We start from the raw sequence: 18797 nt of genomic DNA, 5'->3' as shown, positions 1-18797 counted from the left end.
CTCAAGTAAGGAGACCAAAACTGCACACAGTGCTCCAGCTGCGGCCTCACCAGTACCTTATACAGCTGCAACATGACCTCTCTGCTTTTAAACTCAATCCCTTTAGCAATGAAGGACAAAATTTCATTTGCCTTCCTAATTACTTGCTGTACCTGCAGACCAACCTTCTGCGATTCATGCACAAGGACACTTAAGTCCCTCTGCATCGCAGCATGCTGCAACTTTTTACCATTCAAGTAATAATCCTTTTTACTGTTACTCCGACCGAAATGAATGACTTCACATTTATTAACATTGTATTCCATCTGCCAGACCTTTGCCCACTCACTCAATGTATCTATGTTCCTCTGCAAAGTTTCACAGTCATCTGTACACTTTGCTCTGCCACTCATCTTAGCGTCATCTGCAAACTTTGACACCCTACACGTGGTCCCCAACTCCAATTCATCTGTATAAATTGTAAATAATTGCGGTCCCAACACCGATCCCTGAGGCACACCACTGGTGACTGATTTCCACCCAGAATAGCACTCATTTATCCCCACTCTCTGCTTCCTGTTAGTCAACCAATCCTCTATCCATGCTAATACTTTACCCCGAACGCCATGCATCCTTATCTTGTGCAGCAGCCTCTTGTGCGGCACCTTGTTGAAGGCCTTTTGCAAATCGAGGTACACCACATCCACTGCACCCATTGTCCACCTTGCTCGTAATGTCATCATAGAATTCCAAAAGATTTGTCAAGCAAGACCTGCCCTTCACGAACCCATGCTGCGTCTGCCCAACGGGACAATTTCTATCTTGATGCCCTGCTATTTCTTCCTTGATAATAGACTCAAGCATCTTCCCCACCTCAGAGGTTAAGCTAACCGATCTATAATTCCCCATCTTTTGTCTACCTCCCTTTTTAAACAGTGGCGTCACATCTGCTGTTTTCCAATCAGCTGGGACTACCCCAGAGTCCAGCGAATTTTGGAAAATTACCGTCAGTGCACCTGCTATTTCTCCCGCCATCTCTTTTAGTACCCTGGGATGCATTCCATCAGGGCCAGGAGACTTATCGATCCTGAGCTCCATTAGCTTGCCCAACACTACCTCTTCCGTAATAATGATTGTTTCCAGGTCATCACCTCCGTTCGTCTCTTTGTCAATTACTGGCATGTTATTAATGTCCTCCACTGTGAAGACCGATACAAAATACCAGTTCAATGCCTCGGCCACTTCATCATATCCCATAACTAAATTCCCCTTCTCATCCTCGAAAGGACCAACGTTTACTTTAGCCACTCTTTTTCGTTTTATATATTTAGAGAAACTTTTGCTATCTGTCTTTATATTCTGTGCTAGTTTTTTCTCATGTTCTATCTTACTTTTCTTTATCGCTCTTTTTGTCGCTTTCTGTTGACCTTTAAAGTTTTCCCAATCTTCTAGTTTCATGCTGCTTTTGGCCACTTTGTATGCCCTCTCTTTCAATTTGATAGCCTCCCTTATTTCCTTAGACACCCAAGGCAGATTACCTCTTTTCCTCCAGTCCTTCCTTTTCACTGGAATAAACTTTCGCTGAGCACTTTGAAAAATTGCTTTGAAAGTCCTCCACTGCTCGTCAACTGTCCCACCATAATATCTTTGTTTCCAGTCTACTTTAGCCAAGTCCTCCCTCATTCTATTGTAGTCCCCCTTGTTCAAGCACAGGACCCTGTTATTGGATTTTATCTTCACACTCTCCATCTGTATTCTAAATTCAACCATACTGAGGTCACTCCTTCCAAGAGGATCCCTAACTATGAGGTCATTAATTATTCCTGTCTCATTACACGGGACTAGATCTAGGATAGCTTGCCCCTCGTCGGTTCCATTACATACTGTTCAAGAAAACTATCACGGATACACTCAACTAATTCCTCGTCAACGTTACCCTGACTGAGCTGGTTCGACCAATCTACATGTAGATTAGAATCCCCCATGATAATTGCCGTACCATTTTAACAGGCATTGGTTACTCCGTACCTGTCAATCCCCAGTATGTGAATGTTGATTTTGCTCTGTCCCTGTCAGTTCCTGGTATGTGAATGTTGATTTTACTCTGTACCTGTCAATTCCCAGTATGTGAATGTTGATTTTGCTCTGTACCTGTCAGTTCCTGGTATGTGAATGTTGATTTTATTCTGTACCTGTCAGTTCCTGATATGTGAATGTTGATTTTACTCTGTACCTGTCAGTTCCTGTTATGTGCATGTTGATTTTACTCTGCACCTGTCAGTTCCTGGGATTTGAATGTTGATTTTACTCTGTACCTGTCAGTTCCCTGTATGTGAATGTTGACTTTACTCTGTACCTGTCAGTTCCTGGTATGTGAGTGTTGATTTTGCTCTGTCCCTGTCAGTTTCTGGTATGTGAATGTTGATTTTACTCTGTACCCGTCAGTTCCTGGTATGTGAATGTTTGTTTTGCTCTGTACCTGTCAGTTCCTGGTATGTGAATGTTGATTTTACTTTGTACTTGTCAGTTCCCGATATGTGAATGTTGATTTTACTCTGTCCCTGTCAATTCCCAGTATGTGAATGTTGAATTTTCTCCGTACCTGTCAGTTTCTGGTTTGTGATATGGGGTTCACACTGTTCCTGTCATTCAGTGGTGTGTAAACGTAGGTTTCGATCTATACTAAGCAGTTTCTGGTATTTAAATGTGTATGTTTTTTCCTTACCTTCCAGTTTCTGGTATGGGAGTGTGGTTTTCAATCTGTATAGAATCATAAAAAGCTTTCAGTACAGAAGGAGGCCATTCACTCCATCATGCCTGTTGCTACTCTCTACAGGAGCAACTCACCTAGTTCCACTACCCACCCCCAATCTGTCCCCTGTACTCCTGCAGCTTTTTTTCTTCAGGTAATTATCCCAATACCCTTTTGAAAGCCACGATTGAATCTGCCTCCACCATACTTCCAGGCCGAGCATTCCAGATCCGAACAACTCCCTGCATAAAAACGCTTTCCCTCATATCATCTTGGGTTAATTTGCCAGTCACCTTAAATCTCTGCGCTCCAGTTCTCAACTGTTCCACCAAAGGGTACAGTTTCTCCCTATTTATTCTGTCAAGATCCCTCATGATTCCTCTCTGCCGTGTTTCTCCAAGGATAATGGGCACCACTGCTCTCATCTATCAATATGCCTGTCAGCATTTGGTATTTAGCAGGTTCAGGGAGGAAGTGAAAGAGCAAATAAAAGAAGCAAAGATGGAAAATAGACTGGCAGCTAACATAAAAGGGGATCTATGTGCATTTTATTGGCAGTTAATAGCAAAAGAGTATTAGGGCTAATTGGGGGAAAAAGCGATTGATGCATGGAGGCAGGGGACACGTCTGTGGTATTAAATTAATACTTTGCATCTGCCTTTACGAAAGAAAAAGGATGCAACCCAGGCAATGTGGAAAGGGGAGGTAATTCAAACACTAAAATTGTTTAAAATTGATAAGGAGGAGATACTGGATAGGCTTGTTGTACTGAAAGTTATAAGCTGTATTCTATTCTGCATCCGTTAATTTCTGGTTTGTATGTTAGTTTTGCTTCAGGTTTGTCAGTTTCTGGAATGGGAGTATGGGTTTTGCTCTACCACTATCTGTCACTGAATTGTGAGTGTAGGTCTGAACCATTTTTTCCCCTTTGTGCCTTTTAGTATTGATCTTTAGCTGTCAGTTTCTGTTCAGTGTATGGGATTTGCTTCATGTCTCTGTTTCAGGCATGTTTGTGTGGTTTTATCCTTTTTTTTCTGGTAGGTGAGTGTTGCTTCCTTTTTTTCGGCTGTATCATTTAGTTTCTGGTATGTAAGAGTAGGTTTCACTCTATAAATCCCAATCTCTGACCAGCAGTTTATTTCTTTCTCTCTGTTTTCTAATTTTGAGTGTAGGTTTATCTGCACCTGTCCATTTATTTTATTTTAGAAATATCTTATTCTGTATTTTTTTGCTTCAGATATATCTGTGTGCAGCTTCTACCCTGTCCCCGTCATTTTCTGGTCTCTGAGTGTGAGCTTGCTCCTTTATGTTTCACTGTCTGGTAAATGATTGTTGGGTTCAGTCTTTAGCCAGAGCACTGTTTGTGAACTGAACTTTCCCTACGTCCTTTTTTGAATTTTTTAATAAAGATATTCCTATAATTTCTGACTGAGAATTCATTTATTAGTTTAAAGGACGTGTCTTCCTAAACAAAGAGCTCATTGAAAGGACATTGAAGCTCAGCTTTTTGGGAGATGTGCATGGAGGTTGAGACTATTCTGTAAGTTTTTTTTTGAAATCGCATTGACAATGGTTAATGTATAAAATGTAGCTGCATGGTACCAGAATTGAGGTCTGATCTGCAGTCAGAAACCAGGGTCAACTGCTCGGAAGGCAGATATGCTCAGCAATATACCAACATCACGCTGTGAGTTTGACATATATAAATGTGTATCTTATTCATAGAAATATAGAAAGTTTAAGGAACAGAAAGAGACCACTTGGCCCATCGTGTCTGTGCTGGGCAAGAAACAATCTATCTATTCTAATCCCACCTTCCAGCAGCTGGTCTGCAGCCCTGCAGTTTACGGCACTTGACGTGCATAGACACCTTTTAAATGAAATAAAAACAAGAAAGGCTGGAAATACTCAGCAGGTCTGGCAGAGAAGCAGAGTGAACTTTTCACGTCTGTGACCCTTCATCAGATCTGATGAAGAGACACTGACCTGAAACGTTAACTCTGCTTCTTTCTCCACAGATGCTGCCCGACCTGCTGAGTATTTCCATCCTTTCTTGTTTTGATTTCAGAATTCCAGCATCTGCAATATTTTGCTTTTATCTCCTTTTACATAAATTGGGTGTCTGCCTCAACTACCCTTTCAGACCGCCACCACCCTCTGTGTGAAAACGTTTTTCCTCATCACCTCGCTAATTTTTCTTCCAATCACTTTAAATCTATGCCCCCTCGTCAATATCCTATCTGCTAAGGAAAATAAACCCTTCACCTCCAGGCCCCTAAACATTTTGTGCATTGCACTTGAAGGAAACAAACTTGCAGCAGGGTGACGCCGATCGGACAGGGAGTGAATCTGATTGGATGATGATAATATTTTGTCAACTTCAATTCAGTAATAGCTTTGAACTTTTCACTTGTAAAATTCTGTTGCAAAGTTGCAGAATTAAAATGGACTGGGGATTGGCTTTGCAATGGCTCGGGATCAAACCCAGCTCAACTGCTGGGAAAGCAGCTATACTCACCACTATAACACCAGCGTTTATGTCCAAAAGCTTTTCACTCTTCATGTATAGAGCAAACACACTATAGCTGTTTGGAACTGGAACGTTTTGGGTGAAATATTTAGCGACCATTTTACTCTGCATCTAAACACCAAGTTCATGTTCCCATTGGAGGATAGAATCATAGAATGCTGACAGCACTGAAAACGGCCCTTCGGCCCATCGTATCGGGCCGGCTCTCTGCAGAACCATCTCACAAGACCGCCTTTTCTCCATAGCTCTGCAGTTTAGTTTTCCGCTTGATATTATTATCCAATTTTCTTTTCAAGGTCTTGATTGAATCTGCCTCCAACAGACTCGATCTTATTCCTCTGCGATGTAAAATATTTACGAAGGACTGGTTACTTTCAGTCAGGAGATGGCATCAGCCTGCAATCATTAGGATCTTGCGATTTGTTTATGCACATCTGGACCGCGATGGATGTGCTGCTGCGTGGGCAGCTGGCCAAGAACGCCGTCTCAGCAGGAGCAAAGGCGGTGACCAAGTACACCAGCTCCTTGTAGATCTCCACAATGTACAGAAATAAAGCACCAAACTCAACATCTCTAGTAAAGTCCGCCCATAGTTTCTCTGAAAGAACTGCGACCATATCTCTCTTAAGGAATCGAGTTACTATAATGATTTCAATAGCAACTATTCAATTTTCAGACCAAGTTAATTTTCAGTTCTCTGACAAGCTTTTTCACTGATCGGTTCGATCGTTCAGTATTTTTTTAAATTTCCCACCCGATTATTTAAATGTCCACCAATGATCGGCTCACCACCAACCACCCCCCATCCCCCCCGCGCCACCCCCCCCCCTCCCCACCAAACACCTGTCCCGTTCTCAGACCTGTATCTGCACAGGAGCTGGATTGAAGTGTATGAGTCAGACTGCTCTCATCTCCTTCTCCATCGAGCCCTTTTTTAAACTTGCTGTAGCCATGTTTTGGTAACAAATACCCTTTATTGACCTGAGACCCAACTACAACCCAGATTGGATCTTCTTACAGCGAACAGACATGAATTATTTTGCAGACTCTTCCACGGGTGCGGTTTTCACCGGAGTGTGAGGTCTCGTTTCATTCCAGCAGCAGAGCCTTTGGAAAGGGATGGGCTATAACATCTGATTGGTTATTTTTTAGAAAGATTGAGCTGAAATATGTCCCGGCACAGGATCTGAATGGTGCTTTTTTCTCGTCCGTTACAGGCAGTTTGAAACTGACCGGATTATCAACCTAACTTTAAAGTTCACTGTAAAACCAAGTCTGTGAAATCAGAAATAACAGATAATTTACATACCAACATACATAAGAATTAGGATCAGGAGTAGGCCATTTGGCTGATAAAATCTAGAGGGCACTTGACAGGGTGGATGCTGAGAGGATGTTTCCCCTTCTGAGAGAGACTAGAACAGGGACACAGTTTAAAAATAATTCATGGCTGATCAGATTGTGGCCTCATCTCTACTTTTCTGTCCATCCCATGTAACAGTTGACTCCATTGCAAATTAAGGATCTATCTAACTCAGTCTTGAAAATTTCAATGACACTGCTTCCATTCCTCTCCGGGGAAGAAAATTCCACGGCCTAACGAAAATCTAAGAAAAAAGAAACTCATCTCCATGTTTGTTGGGCGACCCTTTTTTAAAAAAAAAAGTGTTCCCTGTGTCTAATGTCTCTCATAAGGGGAAATATCCTCTCCGCATCCACCCTGCCAAGTGCCCTAAAGACCTTCTGTTTTTTTTCAATAAGATCACCTATCATTCTTCTGAACTCCAGTGGATACAGACCAACCTGTCCAACGATTTCCCAGAAGATACCCCTTCATCCCAGCAATCAGTCGAGTGAACCTTCTATGAACTTCTTCGAATGCAATTTTATGTTTTCTTCAGTAAGGAAACCAAAACTGTGCACAGTATTACAGATGCACTCTCACCAATGCCATGCACAACTGTGGTAAGTCTTCCTTACTTTAATAGTCCATTCCCCTTGCAAGTAATCACTGCATTCCTTTTGCCTTCCCAATCACTAGTACGTGCACAATAACATGTTGTGTTTCATTGACCAGGATACCCAACTCTGCCCCGCAGAGTTCTGCAATCTCTCTCCATTTAAATAATGCACTACTTTTCTATTCCACCTGCACATTTTCCCATATTAAACACCATCTTCAAAATTGTGCCCACTCACCTAAACTATCTAAGGCCCTTTGCAGATTCCTTATATGCACCACAGAACTTACTCTCCTACCTCAGCTTGCATCATCAGCAAATTTAGTAACCATACATTCGTTCCCTTCTTCCAAGTCATTTGTATAGATTGTAAGTAGTTGTGGCCCCAGCACTGAATCCTGTAGCACTCCACGAGTTAAAGAACAATACAAAGAACAAAGAACAAAGAACAGTACAGCACAGGAACAGGAACAGGCCATTCGGCCCTCCAAGCCTGCGCGAATCTTGATGCCTGCCTAAACTAACACCATCTGTACTTCCGGGGCCCTTATCCCTCTATTTCCTTACTATTCATATATTTGTCAAGATGTCTCTTAAACGTCGCTATCGTACCTGCTTCCACCACTTCCCCTGGCAGCAAGTTCCAGGCACTGACCACCCTCTGTGTAAAAAACTTGCCTCGCACATCGCCTCTAAACTTTGCCCCTCGCACCTTAAACCTATGTCCCCTAGTAACTGACTCACCCTGGGAAAAAGCTTCTGACTATCCACTCTGTCCATGCTGCTCATAACTTTGTAAACCTCTATCATGTCGTCCCTCCACCTCCGTCGTTCCAGTGAAAGCAATCCGAGTTTATCCAACCTCTCCTCATAGCTAATGCCCTCCAGACCAGGCAACATCCTGGTAAACCTCCTCTGTTTCCTCTCCAAAGCCTCCACGTCCTTCTGGTCGTGTGGCGACCAGAATTGCATGCAATATTCTACGTGTGGCCTAACTAAGGTTCTGTACATCCGCAACATGAATTGCCAATTTTATACTCTATGCCCCGACCGATGAAGGCAAGCATGCCATATGCCTTCTTGACTACCTTATCCACCTGCGTTGCCACTTTCAGTGACCTGTGGACCTGTACGCCCAGATCTCCCTGCCTGTCAATACTCCTAAGTGTTCTGCCATTTACTGTATACCTCCTACCTGCATTAGACCTTCCAAAATGCATTACCTCAAATTTGTCTGGATTAAACTCCATCTGCCATTACTCCGCCCAAGTCTCCAACCGATCTATATCCTGCTGTATCCTGTGACAATCATCATCATTATCCGCAACTCCACCAACCTTTGTGTCGTCCGCAAACTTACTAATCAGACCAGCTACATTTTGCTCCAAATCATTTATATATACTACAAACAGCATAGGTCCCAGAACTGATCCCTGCGGAACACCACGAGTCACATCCCTCCATTCAGAAAAACACCCATCCACTGTTACCCTCTGTCTTCTGTGTCTGAGCCAGTTCTCTATCGATCTTGCCAGCTCACCTCTGATCCCGTGTGACTTCACCTTTTGCAGCAGTCTGCCATGCGGGACCTTGTCAAAGGCTTTACTAAAGTCCATATAGACAACATCCACTGACCTTCCCTCATCAATCAACTTCGCCACTTCCTCATAAAACTCAGTCAAATTAGTAAGACACGACCACCCTTCACAAAACCATGCTGTCTCTCGCTAATAGGTTCGTTTGTTTCCAAATGGGAGTAAATCCAGTCCCCAAGAATCCTCTCTAATAGTTTCCCTACCACTGACGTAAGGCTCACCGGCCTATAATTTCCTGGATTATCCTTGCCACCCTTCTTAAACAAAGGAACAACATTGGCTATTCTCCAGTACTCTGGGACCTCACCTGTAGCCAATGAGGACACTAAGATTTCTGTCAAGACCCCAGCAATTTCTTCCCTTACCTCCCTCATTATTCTAGGGTAGATCCCATCCGCCCCTGGGGACTTATCTACCTTACTGCATGGCAAGACACCCAACACCTCCTCCTTTTTGACAATGAGATGACTGAGACTATCTACACTCCCTTCCCTAGGCTCATCATCCACAAAGTCCTTCTCCTTGGTGATGACTGATGCAAAGTACTCATTTTGCACCTCACCCATTTCCTCTGGCTCCACGCATAGCTTCCTATCTCTGTCGTTGAGAGGGCCAACCCTTTCCCTGGTTACCCTCTTGCTCTTGATATATGTATAAAAAGCCTTGGGATTTTCCTTAATCCTTTTTGCCAATGACTTTTCATGACCCCTTTTAGCCCTCCTAACTCCTTGCTTAAGTTCCTTCGTACTGTCTTTATATTCCTCAAGTGCTTCATCTGTTCCTAGCCTTCCAGCCCTTTCAAATGCTTCCTTTTTCTTTTTGACTAGGCTCACAATATCCCTTGTTATCCAAGCTTCCCGAAACTTGCCGAACTTGTCTTTCTTCCTCACGTTAACATGCTGGTCCTGGATTCTAAACAGCTGAAGTTTGAAAGACTCCCACATGTCAGATGTTGATTTACCCTCCAACAGCCGCCCAATCTAACTTGTTCAGTTCCAGCCTAATATTGTTATAATTAGCCTTCCCCCAATTTAGCACCTTCACACGAGGACTAATCTTATCCTTATCCACAAGTACCTTAAAACTTATGGAATTATAGTCACTGCTCCCGAAATGCTCCCCCACTGAATCTTCGACCACCTGGCGGGGCTCATTCCCCAAAACCAGGTCCAGAATGGCCCCATCCCTTGTTGGACTATCTACATACTGTTTCAAGAAGCCCTGCTGGATGCTCCTCACAAATTCTGCCCCATCCAAGCCCCCAGCAATAAGTGAGTCCCAGTCAATATTGGGGAAGTTAAAATCGCCCACCACTACAACTCTGTTACTTTTACATCTTTCCAAAATCTGTCTACATATTTGCTCCTCTAACTCCTGCTGGCTGTTGGGAAGCCTGTAGTAAAGCCCCAACATCGTGACTGCACCCTTCCTATTCCTGAGCTCCACCCATATTGCCTCACTGCATGACCTCTCTGAGGTGTCCTCCCGCAGTACAGCTGTGATATTATCCTTAACCAGTAATGCAACTCCTCTACCCCTTTTGCATCCCCCTCTATCCCGCCTGAAGCTTCTAAAGCTTGGAACATTTAGTTCCCAATCCTGCCCTCTCCTCAACCTCTGTAATAGCAACAACATCATATTTCCAAGTACTAATCCAAGCTCTAAGTTCATCTGCCTTACCTGTTACACTTCTCGCATTGAAACATATGTTACAACTTTCCAATCTATCAAGGACACATTTAGCCCTACTCTCTGCTTCCTGTTCACCAATTATCTTCCAATGCAAAAATGTTACCCCATACACTCAGAAATAGGAAGGGTGCGGTAACAATGTTGGGGCTGTACTACAGGCCTCCCAACAGCGAGCGTGACATAGAGGTACAAATATGTAAACAGATTATGGAAAGATGTAGGAGCAACAGGGTGGTGGTGATAGGAGATTTTAACTTTCCCGACATTGACTGGAATTCACTTAGTGTTAGAGGTCGAGATGGAGCAGAATTTGTAAGGAGCATTCAGGAGGGTTTTCCAGAGCAGTATGTAAATAGTCCAACTCGGGAAGGGCCATACTGGACCTGGTGTTGGGGAATGCGCCCGGCCAGGTGGTTGAAGTTGGACAAAGACGAGAGTGGTCCTAAAGGAAGAGTGCTAAATTGGGGGAAGGCCAACGATACCAAAATTCGGCAGGAGCTGGGGAATGTAGATTGGGAGCAGCTGTTTGAAGATAAATCCACATTTGATATGAGGGAGGCTTTTAAAGAGAGGTTGATTAGCGTGCAGGAGAGACATGTTCCTGTGGAAATGAGGGATAGAAATGGCAAGATTAGGGAACCATGGATGACAGGTGATATTGTGAAACCAGTAAGAAGAAAAAGGAAGCATACATAAAGTCCAGGAGGCAGAAGAAAGACGAAGCTTTGGAAGAATATCGGGAATCTAGGACCAATCATAAATGAGGAATTCAGAGGGCTAAAAGGGGTCATGAAATATCTTTAGCAAACAGGGGTAAGCAAAATCCCAAAGCCTTTTAGTCATATATAAGAGCAAGAGGGTAACTAGAGAAAGGATTGGCCCACTCAAGCACAAAGGAGGAAACTTATGCGGGAGTCAGAGAAAATGGGTGAGATTCTAAACGAGTACTTTGCATCGGTATTCACCGAGGAGAGGGACATGACGGATGTTGAGGTCAGGGATGGATGTTTGATTACTCTAGGTCAAGTCGGCATAAGGAGGGAGGAAGTGTTGGGTATTCTAAAAGGCATTAAGGTAGACAAGTCCCCAGGTCCGGATGGTATCTATCCCAGGTTACTGAGGGAAGCAAGGGAGGAAATAGCTGGGGCCTCAACAGATATCTTTGCAGCATCCTTCAACACGGGTGAGGTCCCGGAGGACTGGTGAATTGTTGATGTTGTCCCCTTGTTTAAGAAGGGTAGCAGGGATAATCCAGGTAGTTATAGACCGGTGAGCCTGACGTCAGTGGTAGGGAAACTGCTGGAGAAGATACTGAGGGAAAGGATCTATTCCGATTTGGAAGAAAATGGGCTTATCAGTGATAGGCAACATGGTTTTGTGCAGGGAAGGTCATGTCTTACCAACTTAATCGAATTCTTTGAGGAAGTGACAAAGTTGATTGACGAGGGAAGGGCTGTAGATGTCATAGACATGGACTTCAGTAAGGAGCTTGATAAGGTTCCCCATGGTAGGTTGATGGAGAAAGTGAAGTCGCATGGGGTCCAGGGTGTACTAGCTAGATGGGTAAAGAACTGGCTGGGCAACAAGAGACAGAGAGTAGCAATGGAAGGGATTTTCTCAAAATGGAGTGGTGTTCCACAGGGATCCGTGCTGTGTCCACTGTTGTTTGTGATATACATAAATGATTTGGAGGAAAGTATAGGTGGTCTGATTAGCAAGTTTGCAAACGACACTAACATTGGTGGAGTAGCAGATAGTGAAGGGGACTGTCAGAGAATACAGCAGAATATAGATAGATTGGAGATTTGGGCAGAGAAATGGCAGATGGAGTTCAATCAGGGCAAATGCGAGGTGATGCATTTTGGAAGATCCAATTCAAGAGTGAACTATACAGTAAATGGAAAAGTCCTCGGGAAAAGTTGATGTCCAGAGAGATTTGGGTGTTCAGATCCATTGTTCCCTGAAGGTGGCAACGCAGGTCAATAGAGTGGTCAAAAAGGCATACGGCATGCTTTCCTTCATCAGACGGGGTATTGAGTACAAGAGTTGGCAGGTCATGTTACAGTTGTATAAGACTTTGGTTTGGCCACATTTGGAATACTGCGTGCAGTTCTGGTCGCCACATTACCAAAAGGATGTAGATGCTTTGGAGAGGGTGCAGAGGAGGTTCACCAGGATGTTACCTGGTATAGAGGGCGCTAGCTATGAAGAGAGGTTGAGTAGATTAGGATTATTTTCATTAGAAAGACGAAGGTTGAGGGGAAACCTGATTGAGGTGTACAAAATCATGAGAGGTACCGACAGGGTGGATAGCAAGAAGCTTTTTCCCAGAGTGGGGGATTTAATTACTAGGGGTCACGAGTTCAAAGTGAGAGGGGAAAAGTTTAGGGGGGCTATGCATGGAAAGTTCTTTATGCAGAGGGTGGTGAGTGCCTGGAACGCGTTGCCAGTGGAGGTGGTGGACGCGGGCACGATAGCGTCTTTTAAATGTATCCAGACATATACATGAATGGGCAGGAAGCAAAGAGATACAGACCCTTAGAAAATAGGCGACAGGTTTAGATAGAGGATCTGGATCGGCGCAGGCTTGGAGGGCCGAAGGGCCTGTTCCTGTGCTGTAATTTTCTTTGTTCTTTGTTCTTTGAGTTGTTATTTGGTATCGTAACCTTTTGGTGTGGCACCTTATCAAATGACGTTTGGAATTCTAAGTGCACCACATCAAATCTTCCCCTTTATTCACTTTGCTTGACAGATCCTCAAAAAGCTCTAATAATTAAGTCAAACATGATTTCCCTCTTCACAAAACCATATTGACCCTGCCTGATTACTTTAAGATTTTCTAGGTGCCCTGTTGTCACCTCTTTAACAATACATTCCAGCATTTTCCCTATAACAGAAATTGGGCTACCTGCCTTGTTGTTTCCTGCTTTGGGGCGGTCGTCTATTTATTTACTTTATGCTTTTGTGTGATTTTGTGTGTGTGTTCATTTTTTTTTCTGTAGCTGATATACCAGCCCCATCTACACCGAACCCCTCGTCTGTTCCTTTCAGTTACATATCGTTAAAGTGGCTTAAAAAATGCATTCCCAGTTTCCTACTGATTTCCAGCTGACAAATGTTCAATGAGTATCACATTTCCTGTTATTTAATAGCGGTCACGGTCGAAAGCTGATACTCCTTGAGGCTGCCTGTGTGTGTGTGAGAGAGAGATGTAGAGATTCAGTAAGTGTCAGTCAGTCAGTGCCTTGTCATTTATCTATTCTTTGTCTCTGTGTTAATTTGTGTCAAACTGGGATTTAAAAAAAAATATTTTGCAGTCTGTCTTCCGATGTGTCATTGTGGCAGTAATTTTAATCTCTGTAAGTTTCTGGTGCTCTTTGTGAGTGTGTGAATGGTTATGCAAATATAAGTCGACAGTACTGTGTGAGAGTTAGATGAATGCTTTAGCTCTAAGTCTCTGGTGCTGTCGGCGACTGTGAAACTGAATCTATACGTGACCACAAAGTGCTGTATGAGAGTCTGTCCATCAATTCTGAAGAGTCTTGCTGTTGTATGTAATATGCCATTAATATTGCATCTATCAACATATGGTAGTATATACAAGAACACAAGAACTCAAGGCAAAGGAGTAGAAGTAGACCATTTGCTCTATCGAGCCTGCTCCGCCATTCACTACGATCATGGTTGATCTTGCGCTTCAATTCCACTTTCCTGCCCGTTCCCCATATCCCTTAATTCCCTTTGAGACCAAAACAGTATCTATACCAGCCTTGAATGTATTCAATGAGGGAGCAGCCACAACCTTCTGGGGTAGAGAATTCCAAAGATTCACAACACTTTGAGTGTAGTAATTTCTCCTCATCTTCATCTAACTGATTGGCCCTCCAGTGGGACAACTCACACCCCACACGAGGAGGCTCAGTTACAGGTTCAATCAATTTATTCAAGCGTACGCAGGGATAGACATCACCTCGGGCATTCAGGTAATACTCTAACTTTACATGCAGGACCACAGACATTTATACTGTTCTGTTCATACAGTGTGTTCAACCAATGGATGATTGACATGATTGACCAGACACTTTAATTAAAACAATGGATGATTGATTCCACATTCCGATCAGCACACTTCCCCAGCCTTATCAATACACAAACCAGAACTCTCCAAACTGTAGTCTCTTATTTGTTTGTTTCCCCTTATACCAACATTCCACAGAAACGCATGATTGCATGGCCTCGAAGTCTTGCTTTCACTCGCTGCATCTCTCCAGTCACTCCCTGAGTCTCCTCAATCACTCACTGCCTCTTCCCAATCACTCACTGCCTCTTCCCAATCACTCGCTGCCTCTCCCCAATCACTCGCTGAGTCTCTCCAATCACTCACTGCCTCTTCCCAATCACTCGCTGCCTCTCCCCAATCACTCGCTGACTCTCCCCAATCACTCGCTGACTCTCCCCAATCACTCGCTGAGTCTCTCCAATCACTCACTGCCTCTTCCCAATCACTCGCTGCCTCTCCCCAATCACTCGCTGCCTCTCTCCAATCACTCGCTGACTCTCCCCAATCACTCGCTGCCTCTCCCCAATCACTCGCTGCCTCTCCCCAATCACTCGCTGAGTCTCTCCAATCACTCACTGCCTCTTCCCAATCACTCGCTGCCTCTCCCCAATCACTCGCTGCCTCTCTCCAATCACTCACTGCCTCTCCCCAATCACTCGCTGACTCTCCCCAATCACTCGCTGACTCTCCCCAATCACTCGCTGAGTCTCTCCAATCACTCACTGCCTCTTCCCAATCACTCGCTGCCTCTTCCCAATCACTCGCTGCCTCTCTCCAGTCACTCGCTGAGTCTCCCCAATCACTCGCTGCCTCTCCCCAATCACTCGCTGCCTCTTCCCAATCACTCACTGCCTCTCCCCAATCACTCGCTGCCTCTCCCCAATCACTCGCTGACTCTCCCCAATCACTCGCTGCCTCTCCCCAATCACTCGCTGACTCTCCCCAATCACTCGCTGAGTCTCTCCAATCACTCACTGCCTCTCCCCAATCACTCACAGCCTCTTCCCAATCACTCGCTGCCTCTCTCCAGTCACTCGCTGAGTCTCCCCAATCACTCGCTGCCTCTCCCCAATCACTCGCTGACTCTCCCCAATCACTCGCTGCCTCTCCCCAATCACTCGCTGACTCTCCCCAATCACTCGCTGCCTCTCCGCAATCACTCGCTGCCTCTCCCCAATCACTCGCTGCCTCTCCCCAATCACTCGCTGCCTCTCCCCAATCACTCGCTGCCTCTCCCCAATCACTCGCTGACTCTCCCCAATCACTCGCTGCCTCTCCCCAATCACTCGCTGCCTCTCCCCAATCACTCGCTGACTCTCCCCAATCACTCGCTGACTCTCCCCAATCACTCGCTGACTCTCCCCAATCACTCGCTGACTCTCCCCAATCACTCGCTGCCTCTCCCCAATCACTCGCTGCCTCTCTCCAATCACTCACTGCCTCTCCCCAATCACTCGCTGACTCTCCCCAATCACTCGCTGACACTCCCCAATCACTCGCTGAGTCTCTCCAATCACTCACTGCCTCTTCCCAATCACTCGCTGCCTCTTCCCAATCACTCGCTGCCTCTCTCCAGTCACTCGCTGAGTCTCCCCAATCACTCGCTGCCTCTCCCCAATCACTCGCTGCCTCTTCCCAATCACTCACTGCCTCTCCCCAATCACTCGCTGCCTCTCCCCAATCACTCGCTGAATCTCCCCAATCACTCGCTGCCTCTCCCCAATCACTCGCTGACTCTCCCCAATCACTAGCTGAGTCTCTCCAATCACTCACTGCCTCTCCCCAATCACTCACTGCCTCTTCCCAATCACTCGCTGCCTCTCTCCAGTCACTCGCTGAGTCTCCCCAATCACTCGCTGCCTCTCCCCAATCACTCGCTGACTCTCCCCAATCACTCGCTGCCTCTCCCCAATCACTCGCTGACTCTCCCCAATCACTCGCTGCCTCTCCCCAATCACTCGCTGCCTCTCCCCAATCACTCGCTGACTCTCCCCAATCACTCGCTGCCTCTCCCCAATCACTCGCTGCCTCTCCCCAATCACTCGCTGACTCTCCCCAATCACTCGCTGACTCTCCCCAATCACTCGCTGACTCTCCCCAATCACTCGCTGACTCTCCCCAATCACTCGCTGCCTCTCCCCAATCACTCGCTGCCTCTTCCCAATCACTCGCTGCCTCTCCCCAATCACTCACTGCCTCTCCCCAATCACTCACTGCCTCTCCCCAATCACTCGCTGCCTCTCCCCAATCACTCGCTGCCTCTCCCCAATCACTCGCTGCCTCTTCCCAATCACTCGCTGCCTCTCCCCAATCACTCACGGCCTCTTCCCAATCACTCACTGCCTCTCCCCAATCACTCGCTGCCTCTCCCCAATCACTCGCTGCCTCTCCCCAATCACTCACTGCCTCTCCCCAATCACTCACTGCCTCTCCCCAATCACTCACTGCCTCTCCCCAATCACTCACTGCCTCTTCCCAATCACTCACGGCCTCTTCCCAATCACTCACTGCCTCTCCCCAATCACTCGCTGCCTCTCCCCAATCACTCACTGCCTCTCCCCAATCACTCACTGCCTCTCCCCAATCACTCACTGCCTCTCCCCACTCACTCGCTGCCTCGTCCCAATCACTCACGGCCTCTTCCCAATCACTCACTGCCTCTCCCCAATCACTCGCTGCCTCTCCCCAATCACTCGCTGCCTCTCCCCAATCACTCGCTGCCTCTCCCCAATCGCTCGCTGCCTCTCCCCAATCACTCGCTGCCTCTCCCCAATCACTCGCTGCCTCTGCCCAATCGCTCGCTGCCTCTCCCCAATCACTCGCTGCCTCTCCCCAATCACTCGCTGCCTCTCCCCAATCACTCGTTGCCTCTCCCCAATCACTCGCTGCCTCTTCCCAATCACTCACGGCCTCTTCCCAATCACTCACTGCCTCTTCCCAATCACTCGCTGCCTCTCCCCAATCACTCGCTGCCTCTCCCCAATCGCTCGCTGCCTCTCCCCAATCACTCGCTGCCTCTTCCCAATCACTCGCTGCCTCTCCCCAATCACTCGCTGCCTCTCCCCAATCACTCACTGCCTCTCCCCAATCACTCACTGCCTCTCCCCAATCACTCACTGCCTCTCCCCAATCACTCACTGCCTCTCCCCAATCACTCACTGCCTCTCCCCAATCACTCGCTGCCTCTTCCCAATCACTCACTGCCTCTCCCCAATCACTCACTGCCTCTCCCCAATCACTCACTGCCTCTCCCCAATCACTCGCTGCCTCTTCCCAATCACTCGCTGCCTCTCCCCAATCACTCACTGCCTCTTCCCAATCGCTCACTGCCTCTCCCCAATCACTCACTGCCACTCCCCAATCGCTCGCTGCCTCTCCCCAATCACTCACTGCCTCTTCCCAATCACTCACTGCCTCTCCCCAATCACTCACTGCCTCTCCCCAATCACTCACTGCCTCTCCCCAATCGCTCGCTGCCTCTCCCCAATCACTCACTGCCTCTCCCCAATCACTCGCTGCCTCTCCCCAATCGCTCGCTGCCTCTTCCCAATCACTCACTGCCTCTCCCCAATCACTCGTTGCCTCTCCGCAATCACTCGCTGCCTCTCCCCAATCACTCGCTGCCTCTCTCCAGTCACTCGCTGCCTCTTCCCAATCACTCGTTGCCTCTCCCCAATCACTCGCTGCCTCTCCCCAATCACTCGCTGCCTCTCCCCAATCACTCGCTGCCTCTCCCCAATCACTCGCTGCCTCTCCCCAATCACTCACTGCCTCTCCCCAATCACTCACTGCCTCTCCCCAATCACTCGCTGCCTCTCCCCAATCACTCGCTGCCTCTCCCCAATCACTCGCTGCCTCTCCCCAATCACTCACTGCCTCTCCCCAATCACTCACTGCCTCTCTCCAGTCACTCGCTGCCTCTTCCCAATCACTCGTTGCCTCTCCCCAATCACTCGCTGCCTCTCCCCAATCACTCACTGCCTCTCCCCAATCACTCGCTGCCTCTCCCCAATCACTCACTGCCTCTCCCCAATCACTCACTGCCTCTCCCCAATCACTCGCTGCCTCTCCCCAATCACTCGCTGACTCTCCCCAATCACTCGCTGCCTCTCCCCAATCACTCGCTGCCTCTTCCCAATCACTCGCTGCCTCTCCCCAATCACTCACTGCCTCTCCCCAATCACTCACTGCCTCTCCCCAATCACTCGCTGCCTCTCCCCAATCACTC

Source organism: Heterodontus francisci, chromosome 21 (assembly GCF_036365525.1).
Source record: "Heterodontus francisci isolate sHetFra1 chromosome 21, sHetFra1.hap1, whole genome shotgun sequence".
Lineage (NCBI taxonomy): Eukaryota > Metazoa > Chordata > Chondrichthyes > Heterodontiformes > Heterodontidae > Heterodontus > Heterodontus francisci.
This window is presented reverse-complemented; position numbering follows the sequence as displayed.